Raw genomic sequence first — 11,595 nt, 5'->3', positions numbered from 1 at the left:
TGCACTGGGGATATATGCATATATGTATTTTTTCATTGAATGATCACAATAGCTCTGCATAGTGGGTGCATTCACCTAGAGCCTCATTCTGACCCCAGGTTCTTTTGTTAATGGCACCTTAAAATCTGCATTAAAGTAATACTTTTTGCATAATAAACCAGGCACAATTTATATACAGGAAGTCAATCCAAACTTACCAAGTTATAGTATCTTGGCTAGATATCTCCAATTTAAGAAAATCATGCAGTGTCAGACATAATTCAGTAAATGTAAAAATAATTGGGCCGAAAATTTGGTCCAGACAAAACGGTCTAGACTTGTGTCTTCCTGTTTCTCCCTACTAAGTATAACCATATGACTAAGTATAATAATAAATTCTCAAAATAAGGCAAAGGGCAACCAAAAGAGACCCCTGAAAGGTGGTAATAGAAATGCAATTTGGTCCAAACCCTAGGACTGGAGAAACAACACAGCAGCAGAGCATCTTCCATCCCCTCAACCAAGAAAAAGGCAACTCAAGCCTGACCTTTCCCAATCTAGCAACAGAAGGTAACTAAGATATGCCTATTCCTCCCCTAATCAATTGAAGTCCCTCTGACATCATTGGGTAAGCCAGGTACCACCTACAAGAGGGGCAGATGAGTGTCCCACTAATATTAAGTGGCCAGGAGCAGAACCATTTTTTCCTACTAAGTTTGAGACTCTACTCCCCCACTGGAAGATAAAGCAGGCAACAACAGAAAGAGGGACTTAGCTGCAACAAGCAACTCAGCCTGGGAAGTATCTTTGCCCCAGCAGCCCTAACACTTCTTTCCCCTACCCAAAGACACTGGGGTGCCTGGATAAGATAGACAAGAAGGACTTCAGTGCAAAAAACACCCAGCCAGGGGAGTCTCAGAATATGGGACAAAGAGGCTTCTCTGGTAGAGAACAGATCAAAATTACACCACAAAGCCTCTGAAAATTAAACTGTTTTTGGACCCATAAGCCCCAAAGATAGGCCAGAACCTGTGTGTTAATGTAAAACAAGGTGACTGTCCACTAAAATAAAGAATTTATGTAGGACCCAGAGTCTCCTAACATAATAGACAAAAGGTCCAGACGACAATAGAAAATCACCTGTCACACCAAAACCCAAGAAAATCACAATGAGAAAAGACAACTGACATAAGATCAAGATGATTTTAAAACAAGCATCTTAAAAATGTGCCAACAACCAAATAGAAATATTCTTGAAACAAAAAAAGAGAATTTCAGCCAAGAAGGAGTTATACAAAAGAGCCAAATGAGAATTATAGGACTGAAAAATATAATAAATTTTTGAAAACTCATTGTGTGGACTCAATAGTAGAATGGAGATGACAGGTTAGAATCAGTGAACTTAAGGACAAATTGAATTTACACTGAACACAGAAAATAGACTGAAAAAAGAATGAACTGAGTCTCAGGAACCTATGGGACTATAACAAAACTTCCAACTTCATATCATCAGAGTTCCAAAAGGAGAGTTCTATAAAGCTGAAACAGTATTCAGAGAAACAATGCCTGAAAATTTTCCAAATTTGATGAAAGCTACAAACCTACATATTTAAGAAGCTGAGTGAAACCCCAATTGGGTTAGTGCAAAGAAAGACACGTGATAATTAAATGTTTGGAAACTAAAGACAAAAAATTTTGAAAGCACACAGAAATGGCACCTGACCTATAAGGGAACCAATTTAAATAGGATTTACCATCTGATAAGATGGAAGCCAGTAGAAAGTGGTGCATTTTTCAAGTGCTAAAAGAACTGCCAACACAGAATCCCATATCCAGTGGAACTACTCTTCATAAGTGAAGGGAAAATAAGGACATCCTCAGAGGAAGGAAAACTTTTAAGAATTTATCACTAGCAGACATACTCTCTAAGACTAGCTAAAGGAATTTCTTTAAATAGAAAGTAAATGCTAAAAAAAGGAAATTTGGAACATCAGGAAAGAAGAAAGCTCAACTGAAAGTAGAAGAGTACATAATAATAGACCTTACTTCTCATGAATTTTTAAGTCATATTTGATGCTTCAAATAAAAATTATAACACCATTTGTTACTAAAGACAATGATGTTTAAAAGTGTGAAAAGTGTTCTAAATGAATATGATATTTTCATAGTTCACTTGAAGTAATAAAACGTTGATACCAGTAAAATGGGGTATGATATATATATATAGAGAGAGAGAGAAATATTCAGAGCAACTACAAACACTATATATTTGGAGAGTATATCTCTCCAAACACCACAATTAAATCAAGATGGAATCCTAAAAAATGTTTAAGTGACCCACAGGAAGGCAAAAAAAGAAAAAAGAAAGAAAAAGTGAGAGAGGAAAAGAGGATTGAAAACAGAGAAGACAAATAATAAAATGGCATACTTAAGTTCTAACATATCAAGAATTACCTTCAATATGAATGTATATATGCAACAGTCAACATGCAAAGATTGACAGAATGACTTTTTTAAAAAAGACCTACCTAAAAGGACTTAGTTTCAATGACATAGGTAGGTAGGTTGACATAGTAAAGAGATGAAAAAGATACACCATGAAAACATTAATCAAAAGAAAGCAGGAGTGTTTATATTACAAAGGGGGACCCCCCCAAAGTAATTATCTTCTGGAGGGCAGATCCCTTGGAGCCACACTCACCTAGTGGCTTCCCCCATTAGGTGAGTGTTCTAAGAATACATCTGTATCAGTGTACCAGCTGGCCTTGTTGTGAGAGGCTGCAATCAGCTTCTCTGAATTTTTTTTAATATTCTATCAATCTGTTTGCCCATTTAATAATTGGTGATTCACAAGCTTACTGTTCAACAATTTTTGACCAAAAATGGCATGACCTTCATGCTTCACCCTCCTCATTCACCGGATCTCACCTTGAGAGACTTATTTTTGTTTCCTAGATGAAAAAAGTTCTCAAAGGGAAATGTTTTGTCAATGTATAAGAGGTGAAACAAAAAATCGTGGAAGCACTAAAAGGCACCAAAATAGATGAGTTCAAAAACTATTTTGAGCAGTGGAATAAATGTCTTGATAGGTATATTGCATCAGGGGAGAGTATTTTTAATGTAATTAAATTTAAACATGTAAGAATAAATACACAATTTTTTATTTTAAAAAATCTACATTTTTTGAGTCCCCCCCCTCCTAAAATTGAATAAGGTGAACTTCAGAGCAAGGAATTACCAAAGACAGAAGGGACATTGTATACTAACTAATAAAAGGCTCAGTCCACACAAAAAAAAACTAAATGTGTACAAAAACAACAAAGGTTCAAAATAGGTAAAGTATAAAGTAACATAACTAAAAGGAGAAAGAAGTAAAATCATAATTGTAGTTGAAGACTTTAACACCTCTCTCACCAATTGATAGAACTAGACAAAGACCCAGCAATTATGCAGTTCTTAACACCATGAACCAAAATGATATACAGTAGTTGGTATTTATGGAACACTTCATCCAACAACAGAAAAATACATATTCCTTTCAACTGCCCATGAAATGTAAACCAAGATGCACCATATCCTGGGCCATAAAACGAACACCAACACTTTAAAAGAATTGAAATCATACAGAGTATGATTTCTGACCAAAACGCAATCAAACTACAAATCAGTAACAGATAACTGAAAAATCTTCAAACCCTTGAAAACCAAAAAACACACTGGTCAAAGAAGAAGTTTCAAGGGAAATTTTTAAAAATCATAGTACTAAATGAAAATACAACATATCAAAATATGTGGGATACTCCTAAAGCAGTATTGAAAGGAAAATTTGTAACATTAAATGCTTTCACTTTAAAAGATCTCAAATCAATACACTAACTTCCCAAGAAACTAGAAAAAGAAGAGCAAAATAAACCCAAAGCAAGCATAAGAAAGAATAAAAGATTAGAGCAAAAATCTACAGGGTGGGGCAAAGGTGGGTTTACAGTTGTGAGTATGTGAGTTTATTCTTATACTATTTATTAATTATTGCATTATTTTCCATATGAACAATACCTACTTTTGCCCCACCTTGTATAAACTTGAACATAAGGAAACAATAGAGAAAATAAAAGTTCATTTTTTAAAATTAGTAAAATTAATACAACTCTATCGAGATTAATGGCAAAAAAAACCCCTACAACTGATAAACATTAGGGAAAAATGAGTATATTCTTATAGATCCTGCAACTATTAAGAGAATAATAGGGGTCAAAATTGTGGAGTAGATAAAGGGGATACTCAAATTCTCCAAAAACCAAATCAAAATTATAACTAAACTAAAGAACAACTATCACTCAGAACTACCTGAAATATAGCTGAACAGAAGTGCTACAGCTAAGGATATAAAGAAGCCACATGGATATTGGTAGAAGGGGCAGAAATGCGGAACAGTCTGGTCCCACCCCTACAATGGCAGTTCAAAATTGTGAGATATATCTCAGCTGCAAAGGTCTCCCCTGAGGAATGAGGGGTTCCAGCAACACCCTAGGCTCCCAGGCCAGTGTTCCAGTGCCAGGAAGAGAAGTCCCCATAACTTATGACTATGAAAATCAGTAGAAATTGTGACTGAGTGAGGCAGAGGGCTTCTGGAGTCCCAGGCAGTTCCTCTTAAAGGGCCTTCACACTGACTTACTGGGATCACTTGCTCTGAGCTCCAGCTCTGGGGCAGCAGCTTGAAAGACACCAGAAACAGACAGGGAGGAACTGATATCTGGCATCAGTGCAAAGGCTAGAGGAGCAGCTTTCTCCAAGACAGAAGTGCTGGCACAGGCCACTGTTCCTTTGCTGAGCCCTCACCCAACAAAGCTGGCAGATGGGCGCCATATCTGAGTCTCCATCAACCTAGCTAATAGTGTTCTCACCCCACCCTAGTGATTCTTAGACCCTATTCCACCCAACTTGTGAGCCCACCCTGTTTACCATGGCTTTTCCATACTAATAGTCTGTCTTAGCTCATATTGTAGAATCTTCTAAAGTCTCTCAAACAAGCAGCATCTGGCTTCAGGGCACTCTGTACCTCCTGTTAAGTGACCCCAGGACCAGCATAGTGGCAACTAGAGTTAGTTTACAGACTGGCCTCTCCTGTGCACCTCCAGCTCAGCACAAGTAACAGCCATCTGTAGATTGCTCTGTATTTCATACTAGGTGGCCCCAGGTGGGGAATAAGCAGTAGCTGAGATTGGCCTAAACCTCTCAGAAGACACCAAAGCCAGGACACCTGGTGGATAGTTTCAGATCCAACTACCCAACTACCAGGGCAACACCTAACTACACACAAGAGCAACATATACAAGGAAACCAGAGCCCTGCTGAAGCAAGTCTTATTCTGTGGGGATGGCCTCTGCACAGCAAATCATCAGCTGTAGTTGCAGTCAATCCTTGCAGCTAAAAAACCTAGGGGTCAATCTCTCCCATTGACATACCAATAGCAATCAAGGATCAACTACAACAGGAAAGTGAACACAGCCCATACAGGGAACATACCTGAACACTAAGTCTGGGTGACTGGGAAGACTGAACCACTGGGCCCTACAGAATACCTACTACATAAGGCCATTCTACCAAGACTGGGAGACATAGAAAATCTACCTAATGCATAAAAACAAGCACAGACAGCTGCAATGAGTAAGCAAAGAAACACATCCCAAACAAAATAACAGAACAAAACTCCAGAAAAAGAACTAAAAAAATGGAGACAAGCAATCTACCAGATGCGGAGTTCAAAACACTGCTTTTACAGATGCTCAATTAACTTAGAGGAAATGTAGATGAACTTAGAACATCAACAAAAAGATAGGAAACATAACAATGGATACAGAAAACATAAAAAGTGCCAGTCAGATATGAAGAATACAATAACTTAAATGAACAGTACATCATAGGGAATCAGCATTACAGTAGATGAAGCAGAGCACCAAATGAGTGATTTGCAAGATAAGAAGAAAATACCCAATCAGAATAGCACAAGTGTAAGGATCCTTTGGGTCAATTATAAGCATATCAAAATTCATATCATGGAAGTGCCAAAAGAAGGAGAGAGCAAAAAATTTAAAACCTATTTGAAAAAATAATAATGGAAAACATTCCAAACCTGGTAAAGAAAACAGAAATACAAGTCCAGAAAATGCATAAAGTTTCATACAAAATGAATCCAAAGAGGCCCACACCAAGACACATTTAATTAAAATGCCAAAGGTCCCTACATACAACATCACAACTCAGCAACGTGGGCTGCCCTGCCCTGGTGAACACCTAAGGCTCTGCCCCTCACTATGTAACAGGTGCATCAAGACAAAAAAATGGCCCAAATGAAAGAACAGATCAAAGCTCCACAAAAACTACTAAGTGACAAAGAGATAGCCAACCTATCAGATGCACAGTTCAAAACACTGGTGATCATGATGCTCACAGAATTGGTTGGATTTGGTTACAATTTAGATGAAAAAAGGAAGGCTATGCTATGTGAAATAAAGGAAAATGTGCAGGAAACCAGGACTCAAGTCAATGGTGTGGACCAGAAGGAAAAAAAAAAACATCCAATCAGAAAATAATGAAGAAACAAGAATTCAAAAAAATAAGGAAAGGCTTAGGAACCTCCAGGACATCTTTAAACAGTCCAACGTCTGAATTATAGGGGTACCAGAAGGAGAAGAGGAAGAGCAACAAGTGGAAAAGTTATTTGAACAAATAATGAAGGAGAACTTCCCCAATATGGCAAAGGAAATAGACTTCCAGGAGGTCCAGGAAGCTCAGAGAGTCCCAAAGAAGTTGAACCCAAGGAGGAACACACCAAGGCACATCATAATTACATTACCCAAGATTAAAGATAAGGAGAGAATCCTAGAAGCAGCAAGAAAAAAGAAGACAGTTACCTACAAAGGAGTTCCCATAATACTGTCAGCTGATTTCTCAAAAGAGACCTTACAGGCAAGAAGGGGCTGGAAAGAAGTATTTGAAGTCACGAAAGGCAAGGCCTCCATTCAAGATTGCTCTATCCAGCAAAGCTTTCATTTAGAATGGAAGGGCAGATAAAGTGCTTCTCAGATAAGGTCAAATTAAAGGAGTTCATCATCATCAAGCCCTTATTATATGAAATGTTAAAGGGATTTATCTAAAAAAAAGGTTAAAAATGTGAACAGTAAAATGACAGCAAATTCACAATCATTAACAACCACAGCTAAAACAAAAATAAAAGCAAACTAAGCAAACAACTAGAACAGGAACAGAACCACAGAACTGGAGATCACATGGAGGATTAGCAACTGGGGAGTGGGAGGGGGAGAGAGGGGGGAAAAGTACAGAGGATAAGTAGCATAGATGGTAGGTGCAAAATAGACAGGGGGAGGGTAAGAATAGTATAGGAAATGTAGAGGCCTAAGAACTTATATGTATGACACATGGACATGAACTGAAGGAGGAAATGTGGGTGGGAGGGGTGTGCAGGGCAGAGGGGAGTGAAGGGGAGGAAAATGAGACAACAGTAATAGCATAATAAATAAAATATTTTTTTTAAAATGCCAAAGGTTAAAGATAAAGAGAGAATCTTAAAAGCAGTAAGAGAAAAAGCAGTTAGTTTCCTACAAGGGAGATCCTATAGACTGTCAGCTGATTTATCAACAGAAACTTTTCAAACCAGAAGGGACTGGCAAGAAATATTAAAAGTGATGAAAAGCAAGGACCTAAAGCTAAGACTCCAGTACAGCTATCATTTAGAATCAAAAGACATATAGAGATTCCCAGACAAGAAAAAGCTAAAGGAGCCATCACCACCCGTATAACATGAGATATTAAAGGGCATTCTTAAAAAGAAGGAAAAAAGACAAAAATTGTGAATAATAAAATGGTAATAAATACATGTCTATCAATAATTAATTGATGCAAATAGATTAAATGCTCCAGTCAAAAGACATGTGGTGGCCGAATGGGTAACAAAACAAGACTCTTACATACGCTGTCTACAAGAAACACACTTCAGATCACAGAGTAAAAGTAAAGGAATGGAGAAAAGTATTTCATGAAAATGGAAACAGAAAACAAGCCAAGGTAGCAATTCTTATACCAGACAAAATATATGCCAACACAAAAGCTATAACAAGAGAAAAAGAATGATCAGCAATTCTACTTTTGGGTATTTATATGATGAAACCCAAAATACTAAACCCAAAAGACATATACATCCATGTGTATATGGAGGAGGTTCTGAGATGGCTGCAGAGTAACTGGAAGCTCTATCCACTTGTTCCCAGCCCCAGACCACCTTTCAGCTAAACTAGAGAATAATCAACTTGAAAATCCAGTTGACTATGAGTGAGATCATGTGAGTGAGCGTGTGCATGGGTGAGTGTGTTGGCATATTTGTGAGTGTGCATGGGGCCATCCACCTGAGAGAGCACTTGGGGATGGGCAGCTCAAGCTCTCCTAGGGGAGCCACTACCACCAAAACCACCCAGCTCAGCACTTCAGGTTATATGGGTTTGGAGCAGGAGCCATTTTGTGGAATTAAAAAAATTCTCCTGGGGAAGAAGCCACCAGAGTGGCCACACCTTGACACCCAGGCTTGCCTCTGTGCCATCCATGTCTAGCAGACCACACACCCCACAAACACCAGGAGCCAGTGTTTGCGGACTGCAGTACTTGCCAGGGAGGGAGCTGTCACCTTCCTGGGCCCAGGCACCACTAGAACCAAAAACAGAATGAGGTCTGAGGAGCCTGCGAATCAGTCAAGGACCTGGGAGCACTGTGGATGGTGAGAGGTGGCTGGGGAGGCTGCCTGCAGAGACCATAGAAGGACTGCAGCAGTGACAACCAGAGGCTGTCTGTGGGGGAGTGGTGCAAATGCCCTGCCACTGTCCTGTTTACAGTTTTGTTGCTGGACTCTTCCCTTCCTTCCCCCACCCCATCAGGATGATATGAGACTTGAAAGAAGACCATACATACAGGATATATTCTATTGATTTGGGAAAGAGAGAAAGAGGTACCAGTGTGAGAGGGAAACACTGATAGGTAGCCTCTGTACATGCCTCGACAGGGGATCCACACAAGACCTAGAAAATCCCTCAAGGTAGAAGCAGTCATGGTAGGGGTTAAGTTCCTTAGCCAGACAGAGAAAAGTTCCCACCAACCAACAGTCCAATAAAAATCAGGACCCATATACAATAGGAGATTCCACATAACCCACACAAAAGACATTCCTATAGTATCCAGACCAGGAGATAAGGAGTCTGCACTGTGGGTACTTTCAGGGCTGGAAAGAAACAAAAACCACTAGAGAAAAACCACCCATCTTTTTCTTTCTTAAAAGGGCCAAGCACAGGTTTTATGGGTGAAAACCCTGGGCCCCAGCAAAGGAAGGATAGCATAGACTGGAGTTTTGTTAGGAGGCTCTGGATTGGGAGGCACTGGGGAAAGACTTGGGGAGAGCATTGTGGGATTTTCAGGGCCTGGATATACCTGGCTCCATAGCAGCCATCTTTCTTGAGAAAAGCTAGCCACTCCCAAGGGAAAATCAATTACCTTACCCTGTGGGCTACCACTCCCTTCACCCTCTGAAATTCCCTTCTCCACAACCTCTGAAATCCTGTTTGCTCTACTCAGCACATTTTTTTTGTTCTTTTTCAAGTTTGCTGTTTTGGGGTTCTATCCTGTTTCTTTCTTTTTGTTTTCTCCCATCCTTCATCTTAACCCTTGCTGAGGAGATGGCAACATAAACAGACTCATGGTTCTTTAGAGATTGGTGGTAGGGTGCAGCCAATCCATACACTATCTTGGGAAACAGACTGGTACATCCCACTCATGGGAGAGCCACAGAAACACGCTCCCGGTGTCTGGCAGACCCAAAATCTGGCCTCTGGAATCCTACCAGTGGCCCTGCCCTGCTGAGTACAGGGAAATAATCTATGACATACTTAAACTAGTGGCCCAGAGGAAGGGAGAACACACCTACCATCTTTCTTGAAGTCTGAAAAGTACCTGTCATGAAACATCCAGAAATTACAGACCCTGTTTCTGCTAGAAGTCCTCTCAGAAATATCGGATTTGTGGCTAGTCTAAGATTGACAACAAGCAAGCAGGCAGAGACTGGCAGAGGTGGATCCTGTGGTGACTTGGGATGTTTTCTGACACACCCTGGACCCAATGGTGATAAAAGACAGTTTTTCAGAATAACTTGGCTCACTCGGGGAGCAGCCAAGCCTGGAGGAATGAGACACAAACTGTGGATAGGCTATAGCTTTAAAAAGGTGACTGAGGGACAGATATGGACAGCATCTCACATTGGCTTACACCAGACTCATATATCAGAGTGATATCCAAAGAGAGAAACCGGACAGAAATATCTGAACTGTGCTGAGACAAATCTACTTGGTTCTTTTCTCATTATCTTAGCTATTTTTTCTTTTTCATAACCTTTTTATTTTATTATCCATTTTTTCTTTTCCTTTTATTTTTGGTACTCTAATATTTCTTTCTTATCTCCTATTTAACAGTTACCTTTGATTACCCCACTGTTCCCTTCTTCTCTCCTTTTGTTATTCTTGTTGTTTTTTCTATGTTCCTTTTCCCTGTTTTCCTCTTTCAGTTAATTACGAGTAGTAGTCCTATTTCCTTTTTCCCTCTCATAACCACTTTTCTTTCCTTAGGTTTTCTCATATTTCTTTTCCTTTCCCCTTTTCTCTACTATTCTATTTCTCTTTCTGCTTTTATTATTCCTTGCTCTCTTGTCTTTGATGCTGCTGTTGTGGTTGCAAGAGTTGCTTGTTTTGGTGTTGTTTTCACGTTGTTTTGCTTTGTTCTGCCAGCACCTATATGACAGTGTACAACACGTGGTGTGAATTGAGCCTCTTAGCCAACCAGCCAAGGGGGAGTTCTTACCAACAAATGGGTCAAAACAATCAGAACCCCCCAAAAAAGGAGAGTCCACATAATCCACACAGGGCACATTCCTAGAGCATACAGATCAAAGAGTCTTCATCACTGGGTCCCACAGGACTCATAATACACAAGGCTACTCCACAAGACAGAGAGTCAAAACAAATCAATTAAATACATAGAAACAAACACAAAATGGAGAGGCAAAAACAAACAGCCAAAATGGAGAGGCAAAAACAACCACCAAATGAAAAAAAAGGAGGAATCTACAGAAAAAGAAAAAGAGCTAAATGAAATTGAGGCAAGCAATTTATCAAATAGGGTTCAAAGCAATGTTTAAAGTAATGGTCAATCAACTCAGTGAGAACTACAAGGAACTTAGTGGGAACTATATCAACATGAAAAATAACAAAGAAACCTTGAATAAGAACCAGTTGGAAATGAAGAATGCAATATCTAAAATGAAGGACACACTAGGAGGAATTAAAAGCAGACTAAATGAAGCAGAGAATCAAATCAGTGACTTGGAACACAAAGTAGGAAAAAACACCCAGTCAGAGCAATAAAATAAAAAAAAAAGATTAAAAAAAGAACAGGATAGTTTAGGGGAGCTTTGAGACAAAATGAAACATAACAATATTCACATCATAAGGATACAAGAAGGAGAAAAAAAAGGGAGCAAGAGCTTGAAAACCTGTTTGAAAAAATAAT

The sequence above is a fragment of the Phyllostomus hastatus genome, unplaced genomic scaffold, assembly GCF_019186645.2.
Source record: "Phyllostomus hastatus isolate PE091 unplaced genomic scaffold, TTU_PhHast_1.1 phas_contig_113, whole genome shotgun sequence".
Lineage (NCBI taxonomy): Eukaryota > Metazoa > Chordata > Mammalia > Chiroptera > Phyllostomidae > Phyllostomus > Phyllostomus hastatus.
The sequence above is the reverse complement of the archived record's forward strand: the minus strand, read 5'-3'. Positions refer to the sequence as shown.